Here is a 19,190-nt window from a genome sequence, read left to right as displayed (position 1 = left end):
GAAAACTTTAGTTCATCCTTAAATATACCATACTTCAAAGTATCTCAGTATCTTATGTTTGTAAATTTCTACTAGTTATATTCTCATGTACAAAATACTCTCATTAATATTATATCTTATTTTAATTATTCTTATTTTAAAGATTCTGAGTGGACTGCAATGATATGCATTTTTTTGTATCTGATGTGCACACTAAGAAAAAATTCTTCAATCTTCAACACCAATGATGATTACTAGTACCAATTTGTTATTAGTAAATTAGAACTAGTTAATTCATATGAAAAACTTCACGATCTACTTTTAAAATACTCGGTAAAATAAAAATAATAAAATATTAGGGATAGAGAGAAGTTTTAGTTTATTTTTTCATTATAAAATACTTATTTATAAATAAAAAACTTTGAAAATTCAATACAAGATTCCTCAAAAATTCTTCTTACAGAAATTTAAATTTATTAAAAATACATAGTTGTATTTATTTTATACACTAAAATTTTAAAATTTTTAATGAATTTATCAAAACTACACAAATATAATATATATAAGTTATTTTATAGTTAAAAATGCATAAAAATGTTCAACTAATTCTTACAGCAGAGTGATATTGATTTTTAATAATATAAATATTTATAATTACCTCAAGAAATATTTTTCATTTAGATTTTATTGTCGATTCAATTATAATCATATCCATCCGACTGACTCCGGTCAATTATAAGTTAAATTAAGGTAGTATAATATAGAAAATATATAAACACCTATGTGTAATACACAATATTATATTCCAATAATCACAGATACAAACTTTTAGTTTAGAAACTAATATAAATAATTCTTTTTACCTCATACTGTGTAGAAACTTACATAATACATAATATTTTCCATAATGTAGGAACTAATATACGAGTATTAAGTATTTTTTCTTTACTTAATAGGTCTCTCGTAAAAACTTACATTTGCCTGTGTATACATGATTATTATTTTATTCCGAAACAGCTGCGTGTCACGACTTAAGACATATGACATAAAAATTTCTCGGGATACGTCTTTAGTTCCCAACCAATAAACCTACAATTTACAATACTTTAATATTTAAGAAATAAATACATATTAAATAATGATAGAAACGATGTTTAAATTCCAACTTTTCTATTTAAACAATACCCGGATACATTTTAACGTATTATGATAAAAAAATTAATGGTTTTATTTTTATAAATTATACATATCTACGAGTGTCTACATTACCACAAAGACTTATAACTTCTATATACTAAACATATATCGTAATATTATATTATATATATAAGTAAACAACAGAAGTACAAAATATTTAAATATTTTATAACATACTATACAATTTTTGTAAATATTAACTTGACGTCTTTAGAGAACGCTAAACCCGCATGTGTTATTTCCGTCTAACATACATACAAAATAGCTGATTTTCGTTTAGCAAAATCCATTTTATGTTATTGGCTTTAATATATTAAAGTAAATTTACCTATTATCAAACTTATAGGTAAAATTTTTATTTAGGCCATCTCATATAGGTTTTTATTAATATTTTAATTTTTAAACTGAGTTATACGAGTAGCTATATAAAATAATTTAACTTTGAAGTATTCATAATTCACTTTAAAATTATAATATCAATAAAAATCTATGTAATTGCCCTCTAATATTAAAGCTAACTACATAAAGTGGATTCTGTTGAACGAAAATATGTATGTGAGAGGGAGATAACACATGCAGGTGTGGCGTCCTTTTAAGTCAAAATTCGAACGCGTGCATTTGAGGAAATAACTTTACATAATTTAAGTAATTAAAAAAGTACACTTATTTGTTACCTAATTATTTAAATTAATACTTTACTTAATTTTAGTTATCATTAGACGTTCATACCATATCTCTCTTTGACTAGGTTTAAAATAAGTTTATTTAGATACTCACATAATATATTGCAGCCTGCAAGTAATATTACGGTACTCGAATAAACACAATATATCACATTAAATGGAATTTATAAATCAACTATCCATTTATAATAATAAGATATGATTGATAATTTAATTTATTCATGCTTTTATATATTACAGGTGTGGAAAAATTATGAATATCTATTTTTATTAGTCCAATTGATAAAAACATCATGGTTGATAGAATTTAACGTGGTAAAGTATGTCAAATGATGAAGATTGTTTTTCAAAACATCTCTTTAACGTCGTTATACATTTATTGCTGATCAACCTATTCCAATTAATATGTACTTCGCTATTTGGACCTGTAATTGACTACATCGTAACTTATTATTGTCCAATAAAACAAAGGTGGGTAAAAAACGTCAATTAATCGTAAATTTTTCTTAATAGATATTATGGTATAATAAATATTTTATTTTCAAATACTTAAATAAACCCAATGGTCTAACTACAAGTTATGCGTGTCATTTAATATAATATATAACAATTATAAGTGTGTGTGGGACGTGGGTGCAGTGTTGCACAAAGCGGTGTGTATATGACAGGGATACGGGGACTTGGTAACAAATTGGACCAATGAAATATAAATTGGCAATGGCGGCCACCGTGACCATCTCGAAATTGCATAATAATAACAATTAAAATAATAAAAATAATTTAAAATGAATTAAATAGATAGTAATAAATTCCTGTTATCCGTCGTCAGACCACTGGTTTTGCACATAAATAATATATATATAATATATATTATATAAAAAATACTTAATAGTAAATTTATACTACTTATGTAACTAAATAGAGCTGGCAAACACTACACAATAAATAATAAACTTGGAAACTCACATCCACAACCACAGTCGTTCATGATGCTAAACTCAATTTACATTTATATTTAATACAAAAAATAACAACTCGGTACAATCAATTGTGAATTGTTTTGCATTCAAAGCATCTTTGAAACGCGTATTAATCAATTATAATAATTATGACAAAGCACACAATTATTAAGTTAATTTGCAAATCACGCAAAGTATACACAATAATACTCATACACATACCTGTTTATAATTACGAACTAAATTGTTGTGGATTTCAAAAAGACCCTAATGGTTTATCGGCAATTTACATGCATAACTTATTTCAATTTCCAAAATATAATTATACAACCATAATAATAACATAAAAAAGATAAATTGATTTTTCTATGTATTATTGGGGAAAAGAAGGTGAAATGATTTTATTGGTAAAGACGTGTTATTAGGTAATACGCAATAGCAGTGTTACTTATGAATGACGAGTTTATCACTTTATTGCACTAACCTACCAGAAAATTATATGCGTATTTTATTCGAATGAGATACAAAAATAGATTTACGAAAACATTGTAATAATGTTACTATTTTGAACACGGTGTACAGCGCGTTCGTAAATTAAAATCGTTTTAGCTACCTACATATATATTGAATGATGGCAAACTTATACTTTTTTCTCTTGCTTATATTTATATTGACGTCCTGTTTATATAAACTTAAGAAGTACACATCATCAGTATAATCGGAAACATAAAATGCTTTTAATATGTAGACTACTTTATTTATGTTAAGATAATATTTAACTTAGAACTATAATATACTACAAACATTATTATCGTGCTTATAGTTATAATAATATTTACATACATATAGTTCCTGCGACTACGGAAGTTACAGGAAAAAATGTATCCATATCGGCATCTATTTAATTAAACGATTTAGTTTTTAAACGTGGACGAATCAATAAAAATTATTCAGTAAACGTTGAACATAAATTATAATGGTACCGCGACTACCGGACATGAACTTTGTTTTGTGTTAATACTTTAATAGACATTTAAGTGTTTAGCCCATAATTGGTCAATTGAGCGTATTATATTATGCTGCTCGTACGCGCGTGTCACTGCAACTACTGTCGCACAAATAAATATAATACTGTATACATTGGCCTCTCTCGAATCTCGATCACGATAACTATTAACTAATATATACGTATATAAAATATCGTGCGATTTATCGTCATTTATTGTGTTTGTTAGATCCATGTTAATGTAAGCAACTAAAATACTATTCGTTTCTGTTGCCATGTGTTATATACTTATACAAAAACTATATTAACTAACATAATAATGGACATTGCCATATTAAACACGTTATGATAAATAAGTAGGTACGTCAGTCGTTAATAATATTATTATACCCGAATAACGATGGTACCTATTACATTAGTATAAAAAACAATCTTTGATTCATTCCTCATTGACATTTTACTAGCATATATGCTATAATATATTTATGTATAACTGTGTTCTTATGCATAAATATTTTTTTTCATCCACACAAACAGACGACATTTTAATAATATTTATCAACTGTAATTATACATTTTTGAAGGTCAACTTGACTGTGTAATAATACAGTAGACGTCGATTATAAGACACACTTTGGAACCAGCACGAAGTGAGTCTTAAAACCGAATAAACCTTTTATAGGCGAAGTAAGGAAAAACTAAAAAAAAATAAAATATTTTGAATTAATTGTAACCTTTACGCCATATTAGTTATTTAAAACTTATTTATTTTGCTATTTTAATTTTATTACACAATACATATTATTATATTAACTTTAATTTTCTATTTTACTTTTACTTATAAGAAATCGTAAATTTAATTATTTTTCGTTAAATTTAGGTTTTTCAGCAATATACTTTTACTACTATTCGTACTCTTATTGCTTAATACAATGTTTACATCGGTAATGTGAAATACAATAACGATTGTTGTACATATAAGGCATGAATTGAAACCAACATAAATACAATTTTTAAAACTAATTTATTTCGAAACTTTCCAAAAAATATTGACATTTTCTATACATTTTTACAAAATCTATTTTTTAAAGTCTATCAATGATTTTTCTATAACGCACGTTATTGTTAAAATGGAAATATTAAGATTAAATTGAAATCGTGGTTGATTCGAAGATATTCTATTTTCTGTTTACTATTTTGTTCAATTAATTAAATTGTACACCAATAGGCACGTTTTGCGTATTATATAAAGTTGTTATAACTCTATGTTTAAAAAGGTCAATATTTATAAAAAATCTTAATATTTGAAAAATGACCTTTATTAAACTCTAATAAAATTTAAAATTCTAAAAATTAGAATTTCCATGAACTTAGTATTAAAGCATGCAAGATTATGGGTGAATGTGTGAGCGTACTTTATATATCACTCTGTATATTAAATAAAAATCAAAAAATCTATGTAACCATATATATATTTGTATTATTGTTTTACCAAAATATTTTGTATACAATTTATAGAAGGTACCTATAGGTAGGTATCAGTCTGCAGTTACATGTATACATACGACAATGGTATATGAGCACACTACAGTAACCTTAGTAACTGTTGTGGATTTACCATGCGCGACGGATGGTATGTATAAGAATGCCGTGACGTCATAGTGGATTTTAAGTCAGAGATAATTTAGTTGGGTCAACTCGTTTCAAATGATAATATCATTATGCATGTCATATGGCCATAAAATTAACTTATCAGCGCGTGTAGAACAACAAAATTGGGAGACATTATGGTTAAAAAAATAAAATCGGACAATTGTCCGTTTGTATACAATATATACCCATCATACGCATAAATAGGGTAATACTTGGAGGGGGGCTTAGTACTAGGGGAAATTAAGCTTCATTAATCTACCAACAGTACCAACATAATTGATTTGTTTCTACCATATCCTGCAGCTGTGCATGCATTTTTATAAACACAAATCTATTTATAATAATTAATAACATTAAATGAATGATCTTACTACTAATTAAATTACCCATGTTTGAATAATCATTTTTCACTACGCAAAAATTACAAACAAATGATTGGCCAACAATGCTGCAAACGTGATTCACGTTGATTCATTATATATAGCCTTAAATGATTTTATATTGTTTATTGGGAAAATCGATTCAATGTTATATAATAATTAATTTATAATATAATAAACATTTATACTTATTTTGTATAAAAAAATATTATAAAACTATTTTTTTATTTTTTATTTCAAGGGGGGAGCTGCGCATAACAGTTTCCATTGAGAAAATGTGGGGGTTTAAGCCCCCGTTTATTTAAATCCCTACTTGCGCGCCTAGGTACAACGTATGCACTATATAATATATATAATATATACATTGCCGATTGTTTGTGAAAATTGAGTGTATATTATAATATTATTAAATATGCATAATATTGCGCACCACGGAAACCACTACAGGTCATTTTTTCAGCCCGACGCGCCATCAAAGTACATCCGGGCGACCGCATTTTCGAGTCTTCGAACCGGACTGCGTGTGTATTATACGTACTACGTACACATTATTATTGTGTACCTAAAAATTATTATATTATTCGCGTATTTCTCTATACTACACTATGCACACACACACTCCTATTATAGTGGTGCAATTTTGTGTTAATAATTATTGTTATTACAATTAAGTACTTTTTTTTATAGTTATAACGCGTAACGCACGCGAAAACCGTTATGCTATACTACTATCCAACAAGGTCTTCGGACGGGGATAAGCACCGCTCCGTGTGGTGGCGACTGGTGAGTAGGTCGTGGTAACACTTCCCGGTAATAAATGTGTGTATGATCCTATCTACCTATCTACCGCACGAGACTGTAACGTACTGTCTGCTGGTGGTTGATATGTAAATAGTTAAGTCGCTGTAGGGATCAATATTTATTTGTATGTGTTGTGTATGTATGGGGGAGTAGGGAGTGTTATATACCGTCGTCGGACGTTACTTTAGGTTTCACGTGCGGGGTGCGTGCCAAAGGGATTATTATAGTCGTGCGGAAGACATTAACCTCTATGTATAATATTGTATTAAGTAGTTCTGTGTATATATACTCGTACTGACCGTACTGAACCTCTTGTTAAAGAAGAATCACGAGAACAGGAACAAGACAGATTTAAAAGTTTGTATTTTATTATTATTACTAGGTGATAAAAAAAATTTCAACTTGGCACTATGTATCCGAACTTGAGTATCATAACTATACGGTGAGATAACCGATTGAAATATCGCACTCGAGCAAAATATATATTATTATAGGTATACCAAAATATCTACTACTAGACTTTAAGCCAATTATAGATTTTAACCTAGTAAATTTATCAAAGATTCAAGAGTGTAAAAAATTTTGATTGTCAAAAATCGTATATTATTATGTTAGCGTTAAAATATCAAATCTACAAGTTGTTTTAAAATTTGACGTACTTTTTTAGTTAAAATAAAATTAACAGTAAAATTAAAACTATAAATCGTATAGAATAACTAGTTATTCTATGTACAATTTTCGATTCAGAATAGTTAAAGTATAAATGCAATAAATTACTATTTTTATATTGAAAAATATTGATTACATTAAAAAATAATTATGTATAAAAAATAAATTAGACGAAGTCAAAATCAAAAAAACAAATATCATTAATCTGGATACTTGGGTATTCTGGCATGAAGGAAATGAAACTGCAGAAAACCACGCTGAACTCGCTTTATCCGACTAAAACAAACTCGATAACTTGAAAAACATTATAAAAATACGTATAAGATATAAATGGCAAATATTCTGAAATAACCGAACACCAAACTAAACCAAATAAAGAATTCAACATTTATATGAGAAAATCTGGCTCTTAAACGTTAAGAATAATCAATTGAAAATCAATTGAAAATCGGGTACACAAGATTCACACACTGATAGCCTTCTTGTGGTAAAAGAAAACCCCCATATGCGAATCATGCAGCATTAAACTCGCGGTGAAACATTTATTAACTGAATATAAACGATATGAACAGGATCGTTGAAATCTCAACATAACAAAAAACCTAAATATATCACTGAGACCCAACCCTGAACAGATCGATAAGATCTTGTGTTTCTTAAAATCAACCAAGTTAATTAACAGAATTTAATTTATAATATCGTTTTTAAATACTTAAACTAAGTTTTAAACTAGAAATTAAGTGTTATCAAAAGTAAACGGCCTTTGCAGTCTAGTTGTTAATAATATCAAAAAAGTAAATAAATAAATAATATATATGTATTATACATTATTATAATCGCCTACGTCCATAGTATGGTTCATAATATGACTATTTACACGGTGACTATGGTATTATAATATTTTACTTCTTTGCTATAAATTATTATATTGTTTCGGAAACAGAACGTGTGTTGTACGGCACGCAAATGATAAGTCCCTGCTTATTACGATATAAATATATAATATGTATTTATATATTGTTTATAGCTATTCCGTATCCGTACAATAATACGCTGACATAACGCACGGTGTTGACTGTAGGTACCATGGTATAAATGTATAATACTATAATATCGTGTGTCTTTCGAATAATGACATAACGTGCGTACCTCTAAGGCACCTATATATAATGATACCTATATTATGTGTAGCTCGTTGCGATACTATTCCCGGCGTCGATCACGCGTTAAATGTGTTTTACGATTGTAGACGGTGAAGCATGATATGACCGTATAGGCCTCGTAGACGACTTTTTTCGCTTTCAAGAAAAAAAACCACCCCTAACTCATGTAATAATAATAATATCAATACGGTATTATAAGTACATTTTTTTTTATATATTTTTATGTTTGTGCTTTAATATAGTGTGTGCGTGCAGTGCCCATGACCCAGAACTTGGAAGACGGTACCTATATACACTGCAGCCATAATACGCACTCGGTCATCGAAACGTTTTACGATAATCTCGTATATAATATTATAACACTGTACATAATCGTTGTTACTGTTTTCTGAAGAATATTGTTTATGGACGACCAAATGAGTGTAAGAAAATTTTAAAAAATGTATATTTTAGTGTTGATATACAACCAGCTCTTTCACTACTACTGCAGTAATAATTACCTTTTTTTTTCTTTTCGGTAAACAGAATAAATTTAAAGAAATCTAAAATAACCAAATGTTTGATAGTTTGCTCCAGATTTCTCTTCCTCTCCTGCAGGGTCAAAAAAACAATAAGTATAATTGAACCATAATTGTTAACTAATTTGTATGAATTCTAAAATGACCGTTAAATACTTAGGTAACTATATATAATTATAATTTATTAAATAAATATATTTATGAATAATCATTTATTTTTTTTAAATTTATAATATATTTTCTTATTTTAAAATATTATATAATATAGTATATCATGCTCTAATGATTTTTAAATATATGTAAAAAAATATTGTGAAACTAACTCGATATACATATTTTAAGTTAATATGTGTGTGTTTCGTATGTATATGTATATAAAGTATATATTATACCAAAATTATGTTTCATTTTAATTGTGCCCTTTCGAAACTTTAAATAATTTAAAACAAACGCCAGGTTTCAGTGTTTTATAGATTCTTCAAGGACGTCGATATAAAAAAAAATTGAAAATAATGTTCCTTTCAACTCCTGCAAATATAGTGGACTTACATATGCATTATATATCCTAATTTTATATTTTATTCATAGTTTTCATTTTTTTTTTTTTTTTTATATTTCGTCCAAATGATACATTGATATGGAATATTCAATATTATCATATTCACATGATAGTATATTCCATATATTTTTATTAATATTAAGAAATAAAATTCGATTAATATCGCGTTAATATAGTATACCTAAATAATAAAAAACTAATACTCGCAATTTATCAATATTTAAAATGAAAACGTACATCGGCATTCATTTTTTTTTTTCAATACAACGTTTGTTTATTGTTGATTAAAACAAATGGCAACCAACGTATATAGGTATTATAATATATTATATTCAATAACCTTACAGCCTCCTGTGTTGATTAATATAAATTCAATCCCTCGACGAATTCCAAATAAAATTATGAAATAATCAATAATCAATAAACTCCGTTTGCTTTGGAATTTGGAATAAACACACACTAATACAGATAATGCAGATATTCTAATAGTAGTACTATACCACGTGTAATGATCCGACAATATTTTTTAAACATACCAGTAGAATTTTCTCTCGATAAAGTTTGAAATACAAAATAAAATCGTTTAAACATGAATCGAATTTCATAGTCATGATAACGTCGTGTACCTTGTACCTATAACGTTTTTATACAATTCACCCATATGTAAAATTAAATAAATAAAAATGTTAGAAACTGCAAAAAAATTCATTTTTGTTTCACTGAACCACGTTGTAAAAAAAGTTAACATTTCTTGTGATTAAAAAAAAATAATTTACATAAAATGCATTCACCAGCCCACTTTTATAAATGCATTGCGTGTTATAATTAATCATTAATAAGCTATTAAATAATTAAAAGGAATATTTTATTTTAATTTGGATATCTGATATATATAGTATATACATATTATACATACTTTATTATACTTAATATTATTTATGCTATAAACTATATGACCATATTCATTTGAATTTAACACATATTTGAGTTTGTTAGCATGCATTTAATGACCAGAAACGATTATTATTTATTTAATTACGAGTATTACCCGAAATTAAAACAATGAACTCGTCTAATGTATATTTACTATTAAGGCTGTCAACACCGCGTGAAGTATAACAAAATGGTTCGTGATTGTGATTATGTGTTTATGTATAAAACTGTATGTGTGTATACTTACACATTTTGCATATAAAATAAAATATTTAAATTTTGATTTAGGTTTGACACAAAGTTTTTTTCATCAATGTTCCCTATTTTTGGTGTTTAACAGATACAAACTGTAATACATTTTAAATAAATTAATAAAAAATAGTTTGACATGAAAATCTGGCATCCGAATATGTGTGTATAATGTGTATATATTGTGTAAAAACAAGATCGTCTTGAAACTATAATATGAGAATTAAATTAATGGTTCCTATTTTTTTAAATTCCGGTTTTAATCAATAAAAGTATATTTTTCACAACTAAAAATATTATTTGTCTTAAAATCGACTGTATTTGGTGTATTGAAAAATGGAATGTTAAAAAAAAATGTATAAACACCGCAAAAGCTAATAGACTGCAATAACCATTAGTAATATAATATATAATATACCAAACGTGTAAAGTACGATTAAAATGTCACAAGTAATCAATATAATTAGATGTACGGAAATAAATATACACAAAAAGAAATCAATATTTAAATATACTTTTATTAAAAGTGCGAGTTATCATTTGATTTATATTTTATATAATAATATACTTACGTATTAATATGATTATTTAAAAAAAATGTATTATCATGTAAAATAACATAAATGCATAAATATATTTTTGAACTATACAGTACCTTGTTTTATTTTCTATTATGTATCTATATTAATTAAGTTTATTTAATTATATTTGTACAATAATACTTATTTTATAATTATTAAATTTGTTTATAATATTAGCGAACGTATTTAAAACTCTACGGTTTTGTCCTTACGATGAAAGTCAGTATACGGTTTTGGCGGTTTTTCCCAAATAATGTTGGTCATAACTAAGTTTGCCCGGTTAAAAGCCGAAATATGACATTTTGCCCAAGGATTGTGGGCAATTCGCGTTTTGCCCGGGCATTTCTGAGGTTTGCCCGATTTCGGCTTTTGTCCTTACTATTGATATATACTCGTATAAGTATATTATAAATTTATTTATCTATATTCTATTTACTACTAAATTGTATACAGTTATTAATAGTCGTTAGATAAAATATGCGCAAGCTATTTTCACAACACTGATGTATAGTTATATTTTTATTTTATTTTTTTTCTACAGGGTTTTCGTACAACGCGTATTTTCGTACTTATCTCTAAAGATTTTAAACCAAACACAGATTATAGGTTTTTCATCTATAGCTAAAAAAACAAATGTTATTTAAAAAAATATTAGATGTACCTATAATAAGTTCTTATATAACATTGTATACTGTGGTGTGCCTTTGCAGTATGTAAACGTTATATTTATTGTTTACAAAATATAAAAAGGATTTATATTTCATCAGTGATTTTTAACCAAATATTTGTACAGCTATAGTCTATGTACACTATAGTAATATTGAATTAATAGTTAATTCTACGAGCAAATAACGTTTAAATTAGTATAGTATATATTTAGAAGATACAAAATAAATGTATTATCCTGTCTTGAGAACCTTTTTTAAAAATATTTAATGTTTTTATTTAAATTTTAATAATAGTAATAAATTACTGACAACAACTAAATATTGTTTCAAAAATTAAAAATAGCTAAGTAGTGATCAATGTTTTTAAAAGTTTTACACCCATTACGCACCTGAACTACTTAGCTTTTCTGACCTTTAGGCTTTAGTATATATTTTTTTTAAATGTCAAATGCTAAACTGTATAGATGTAATTAACATATTGATATTAAACATTTTTTATTATTAATTCGTTCATTATAATCAACTAAAATCAAAATCGACTGCCCTGTCCCTTTATCGAATCCATACCTAAATTTAACATCATATTTCTAAATTTTTAAAGGTATTATTATACCTATATAAATTATATATTTATAAGATATAAATATATTATAATAAGTACAGGGTTTCTAAAAACCAGAAATTGGCAGTCTATAGTTAAATTTAATTTTTGAAAAATATTAATTAGAAAGACCATATTACTTGAAATGAACTGGGTGTCTGGATATTCTCATAAATGTTTAAAACACGCTTATACTAATTTTGAATAGAGTAATCAATAATAGATATTAATTAACGATAACAACACAAGGTATATAAAAACATTTTTAGTCAATTCATGAAATTATTTTAAAAACAAATACGTACCTAAAAAGCTTACGATACAGTTTTTTCTTATTCTAGTTGATTATTTATTAAGTTTTTATTTTTGTATGTTAGTATTTCTAAAAATATTATATTACTTATATTATTATATACCGTTATTTATACTAAAAACAAATAATATAAACTATTCTTGTACTCAGGACCAGAGATTGCAATGTACTAATATTACAATATTAAATAGAAGTAGATCTAGGGGATAGGGATCTAGGTTCATATATTTTATTTTATTTTTTATAGGGAAAAAGAGATCAAAATCTTACAAAATATTTTTTTCTCATCATAGTAACGATTAATAACCAATTCTCATTGCTGTATAAATCAAATATGTATTAAAAAAATGTATTTTTTACAAGTTTTTATCTACGTTCAACGTAATAACCACAGAAAAAAAGGTATGTATACCTACCAAGAAAACATCTACTTATCAATATTTTATTTGAATTCGAAGCATGTTTAGGTCAAACCGAATAATTATAATAATTTTTAATAGTGACCAGCTGTACATGCTTATTATACTATACATATATGGTATGAGTACTGTACCTATCGGTGATATTGAATTGATTCCAGCTTATTATCTTAATATCTTTGAATTAAATCCTTATAGATTAGATGTCATAACTACCTATATAGCCAGTGACACAATTAGTTAATACTTACTTAATTATCAAATTATTATGACTCAAAAATGGAGTGTATGTTTAAATATCACCCGTAAAAAATTATTTCTACTCAAACAATTTTTAATATTTTGTTATATTTCCAAAAATAATAAGATAATTAGATATATTTGAAATTTCCAAATTATTAATTTCAATACCTATATCATGTAAAATTTTCAACAAATTTTAACTCTTTTTTGAAATATTTATAGGTATGATAAATTTTCATTTTTTTTTTTTTTTTTTTTTTTTAGTATTTTTGTAAAACTAAGTATTGATAAAAAAAAAATTATTCTCTAGGTATAAAAAGTACCTTTATTTATTATTATTTTTAATATTTTTTAATTAATTGACTCTTTATATTTATAATTACAATTAAAGTAAGGGACTCAACTCTAATAACCTAACAATATTGGTTGGACTCAACTCCGATAACCCAAAAATATTTGCGGAACTCAATTCAATGTTATCCGTACCTATAGCCTATAAGTAAACAGAGAACCCTAAGTAGATATATAATTAAAATTATATATTAATAATCCGGTATTCCGGTATAATATAATTGAAAATAACTTCTTTAGTAACTATTTTACTCAAAACACGCATAGTTTGGAATACGAAAATTCGTAAGTAAAATCATTTTTTAAGTATTTAAAAATTGTATTAATATTATTTATTAATAATAAATTAATTATTATGCTTCATAAGTTAATACTCTACATCGCACATTATTATTAGACCATGTATAATGAAACATTTGTATGATTATTATTTACAGCAATAACAATAATAACTATTATAAGTAAAATTACAATCTACAGTTAGTAGTATAAATTAATCATCGTGTATTCGTTTATGTGTCGTTGGTAATATCACATTACTACTATGACCTGACACGTTGATATGGTTGTGTAAGCACTCCGTACCGTAAGTCAAGAATTATTGAAATGTCGAGGGATCAATAATTATGTGTTCGTGAGGAATTATAAAAAATATCGACTTGTTAATTACTACGATTATGGTTCGAAATGAAACATTTAAAACGCCTAAGATTGTACATAAAAATCCCTCGTGGCAAAATATACTGGTAAGCCATCATTATTATAATTTTGGTCTCGTTTTGTCAATCTGCCAAAATCTATTTTTCCGCATAAAATACCACGACTGAATTGTACACGATTGTCATTAACTTATAACATATATAAATTTTTGTTTGTATACCTATATAGTTTAAACATGTGTCATCAACCAAAAAATGCAAAAATAAGTCACTTAAGAATAGTATTATATATATTTATTTACGATTTACCTACGATAAATTTCATAAACCACAAACCTATATAGGTATGCGCAATTTGCGTAAAATATATCGACCATCATTTTATTATTGTCGTTTAAAATGTCTTTCACTTTTAATCGTCACGAAATACTAAAATACCTCAAAATCGAATTTTATACTAAGAAATGTATGCCATCATATTGTATAATAATTTTTTTTTTAAATCCATATATCGAATTTTTATTTTGTAATGACCGCTTCTGTTTATTCATTACTACATTATATACGTATGTTATGAATATAGGAGATAGGTATCTCCTGCCCATTTCGCAGAGTACTTACAATATTCATAATAGCATATCGAAGTGAAATGATTTGTCCTTTGTCAAATAAAATTAATAAAATTATCATAGTAGAAATATAGTTATAATATACATACAATCGGCCTGATGGGTGTTCGATTTGTAATACTTTCTACTGCAATAATTTATTATCTGATAATATTTTAAAACTCAAAAATTGACTTTTTAACCAATAAAATTTTACTTTACAATATAAACGTGAGTAATAATATCGTAATAGAATGTAATAATATAACTTATAAAAAGTGTATCGGGTTGTTTCGTATAAACTTTGAAAATTATCACAAGTCAGGGAATGGAGTCGGAAGTGTATTTTTCACTTAATGTGATTTTGAAATTTTCTAAGCCTTAAAATCTAAGGTATAAAGGTATCTCAAGTATTTTATTCACAATTTTAACATATAAATTTAAGAATTTATGATTATTATTATTTTTTAATTTCTTAAATAATAAGTCTTTAGATTTTTATTTTAATCAAAAATTAATTCTTTCACGACAATTATCGTAGTATAATTATTATTAAAATAAATATAAACAATTAACAAGATAAATACCGTTTGAACGAAGACCTAAAACATTCTGTATAAACAAAAAACAGCTAATTCTTAAAATATGTATTATTTCAATCTCTTAACTTGATTAATGAATACTAATCAATAGAATAATAACAATAATAGCTTAACTATATAACTATAAACTTACATAATATATTATACAATTATTCAAAAACAAAAAAAAATTGTTTGATTTGTAATGTTATTTAAGTCAATATAGTATAAAGTAAATAAAGACAAAACAATTTTTGAATTTAAATTAAATGTTAAGTTGAATAGAACTTTTCTACGTTTTAATAAATTATAGTTATGTTTGATAATATTATTGACTTACAATGATTGAATTTTATTGTAAATTCACTGGTAAATAAATTGGTACACATAATATATTTTTATAAAAGCGTTTATTTAAGTAAACACGTCAGAAGCATTCTCCCGTGTAAATCAATAATAATAATGATTATTTACAATCTGGAGATTCAAACTAAAATGCGATGAAAAATGTCCGTGATGGTGACTAGTAGATAATATGATGATAATAATATTGCACTCTGACCTTATATAGGTTTCAAATTGTCAATATTATGATAGTCTTTCGTAATATTTTTTATAAACTAAACCATTATAATAAGTTAATCATAGTTGTTAATTAGATCTTAGATATATTAATATTTTGTCCGAAATAACGGATTAATAAATACGATCTATATTGCATAGACACTTGTAAAATACGTGATGTATAAATGAACGTTAAGAAAAAATAAACATCCCTCGGCCAAGTAAGGGCAACGACACTATAGTATACTCTACCGACGAAAATCATTCCTTTCCCAACCTCGAAATTAGTGGCAATGATTTTGAATATTATACATAATATGCATTTGTTGGTTTAGATGAAACGAGAGGAAAACAGACGTCTAACATATCGTTTGTGAATTGTGACACACACACACACAAACACTTTATCAATAGTTATATAGATACGTCGCGTCGTGATATTAATATTACGTTGATGTAATATATAACACAAAGAAACGACAATATAGTAAATATATATTAGCATACACATTACATACGTAGTATTACTGCGAATATATATTATATTATATAATATCATGGTTGAATAATTATCATTATACGATCATACACAATATTAATATAATAATGCATTATGCAGTTATGCGTATAATTAACTTCAGGTAGCTATTCAAATACATCGGTGTATACTAATATTGCAGTAAATAGGTACCTATATCATTTACAGTAACTACGCCCAAACATAATTATTTCCATAGTGGCTAAAAAGTTAATTTGAAAAATTTGAACCATAGCTTTCAACCTTAAGTTCCCACCCTAACTCGCCGAACTTCTTCAAAAATTACAAAATTATAAGCGATAATTTAATTTTTGAATTGTTGACTAAAACAATAATATTTTTTTAAATCCTTATTCCCCTATCATCTACGTCTGAGCTTCACTAAACACGGATAGTATTAATATTTAATACTAAACATTGATCTTAACTTCTTAACTTCCCTTCTTGAACTACTAGATCCCCACCCGAGAATGATAAAATAATTATAATAATGCCAAAAACATTTTTATTTTAAATTTTTGATACACCAAAATAGTGGTATTGAATAAAATCTCTGTGGTGCTACCACCCCACCCGTGATCGCACATCTATAAGGCATGGGTAATTCCTATTATTAATATGTATATAATTATGTAAGATTTGATTTTATATAGATTATTATAAACACGAGTGGATAATTAATAAACGACTGCAGTGCGACTTACGAAATACGAAGCGCGTCTTGGCCGCGATTAGTTCTTCGGCTGCAAGATGTGTTGCGAAGGACACGAATTTTCTCTTGCGCTATGCACCGCACGTTTACGCTTGTAGTGTAGATACTAATATTAAAGATCTGTACAATAATTCAGCGTGCTGACATGTCATGTGTCGGCTTTGCGCGACGGAAAAAAACCAATCGTAAACTCGTGCGAAAAAAAAAAACACGTGATCGAAACGATTTTATTGCCGTTGCTCGCGCTTACAGAACATATTTTATCATCGGAAGAATATAATAACAATAACAATAATAGTAATAGCTTACTGCGCGTATAACCGGCGGTGAAATTCGGCGGAAATAAAAAACGTATTTACGTGTATATAACGCGAGTACGGACGACGCGCGCGTTGACGGCCGTGTTCTCAGACCGACGGCGGTCAAACGTTTAAAAAACGAAAAACGTCCACACGCCGCCGCCACTACCGCCGAGCGCGCCGCCGATACGCGCAAGAAATGTCGACGGCGGCGGCGGCGGCGGTTCGTTCTGGCGGGGAAAAAGAGAGGAAAATAAAAAAACGGTTCATTGGCGGAAGTTTTGTCGCGATCGGCCGCGCACCGACATACAATTATGTGTACTCATACCTATCTGCGGTTCGTACTTAACTGCAGGTTCGTTTTTCTGCCTTCTGCAGCAGTTATTGTGTCATTGAAATGACATTATTGTCTGCCCGCCGTATGCCTTGCGCCGTATAAACCGGGTTTCATCTATTCCTCTCCCCCCCCCCCCCAAACATCTTTCCTACACGGAAAACCCACAGTCCTACAACTTTTCCGTCGCGGATTTAATATTACAAAAAAATTATATCCCATCACATGCCGCATGTGTTATAAATATACTATATGTACTTTTTAAATCAATGTATCTTTCTTTCTCTTTCTTTGTCCTTTGAAGATTCGAAAAGTATTGGACTGTTTTCAAAAATAAAGTTATATCAATAGATTCCCCGAAACTCGGAACATGATTTTAGTTTATTTTTTCAATCCATTTATAAGTTGTTACAGGATGGACCACATATGAATTTAATTTTCCCTCGCGAAAATCGTATATTTTTTTTTACTCATTTAAATGGTTGCCATCAGTTACGGATTGTATTACTGTTATAATCGTTATAATTCATTAGAATAAATAAAGCATACAAAATGTTTACAATTTATATTTATTTTTTTTTTAATGTTAAAAGTTAAAGTCAAATACTAGTTTATGAATATACCTAATTACAATGATTGCTTTTTGGAGTTTTTAACATATTTTTAATGTAAACAAATAAAGATGAATATCGATCTTAACGATATTATAGATTAGATCAGTTTTTTTTAAGCATTTGTTTAATTCGTCTCAAATGTTTGGTGTTTATATTTCAACTGAAGCAAAACGGAAAACGATATAAAGATAGATTAATTTTAACTTGGGTAAAATCGGATTACATGACTAATACCCGTTTTAAAATAATTATATAGATATAAGCAATACTAATAGCTTTTATTTCAGTATTGATCATACGTCTTCATCAGCCGATAATAAGATATACTCTTTGCATTTACTTATTAGTTATTAACT

At 26.9% G+C, this 19,190-nt stretch overlaps 1 protein-coding gene across 1 annotated transcript in view; it reads right to left on the bottom strand.

Moving 5' to 3' along the window:
• LOC112595293 (serine/threonine-protein kinase NIM1-like) overlaps positions 1-18,122 on the bottom strand; it is a 38,773-nt gene extending 20,651 nt beyond the window's left edge. The window contains exon 1 of the mRNA XM_025340447.1: positions 17,580-18,122. The gene's annotated coding sequence lies outside the window, so the exon portion shown is untranslated. The remainder of the gene's footprint in view (positions 1-17,579) is intronic.
• Positions 18,123-19,190: the final 1,068 nt, after the last annotated feature.

The sequence above is a fragment of the Melanaphis sacchari genome, unplaced genomic scaffold (genome assembly GCF_002803265.2).
Source record: "Melanaphis sacchari strain LSU unplaced genomic scaffold, SCAv2.0 Contig0_pilon_pilon, whole genome shotgun sequence".
NCBI lineage: Eukaryota > Metazoa > Arthropoda > Insecta > Hemiptera > Aphididae > Melanaphis > Melanaphis sacchari.
The sequence above is the reverse complement of the archived record's forward strand: the minus strand, read 5'-3'. Positions and strand labels throughout refer to the sequence as shown.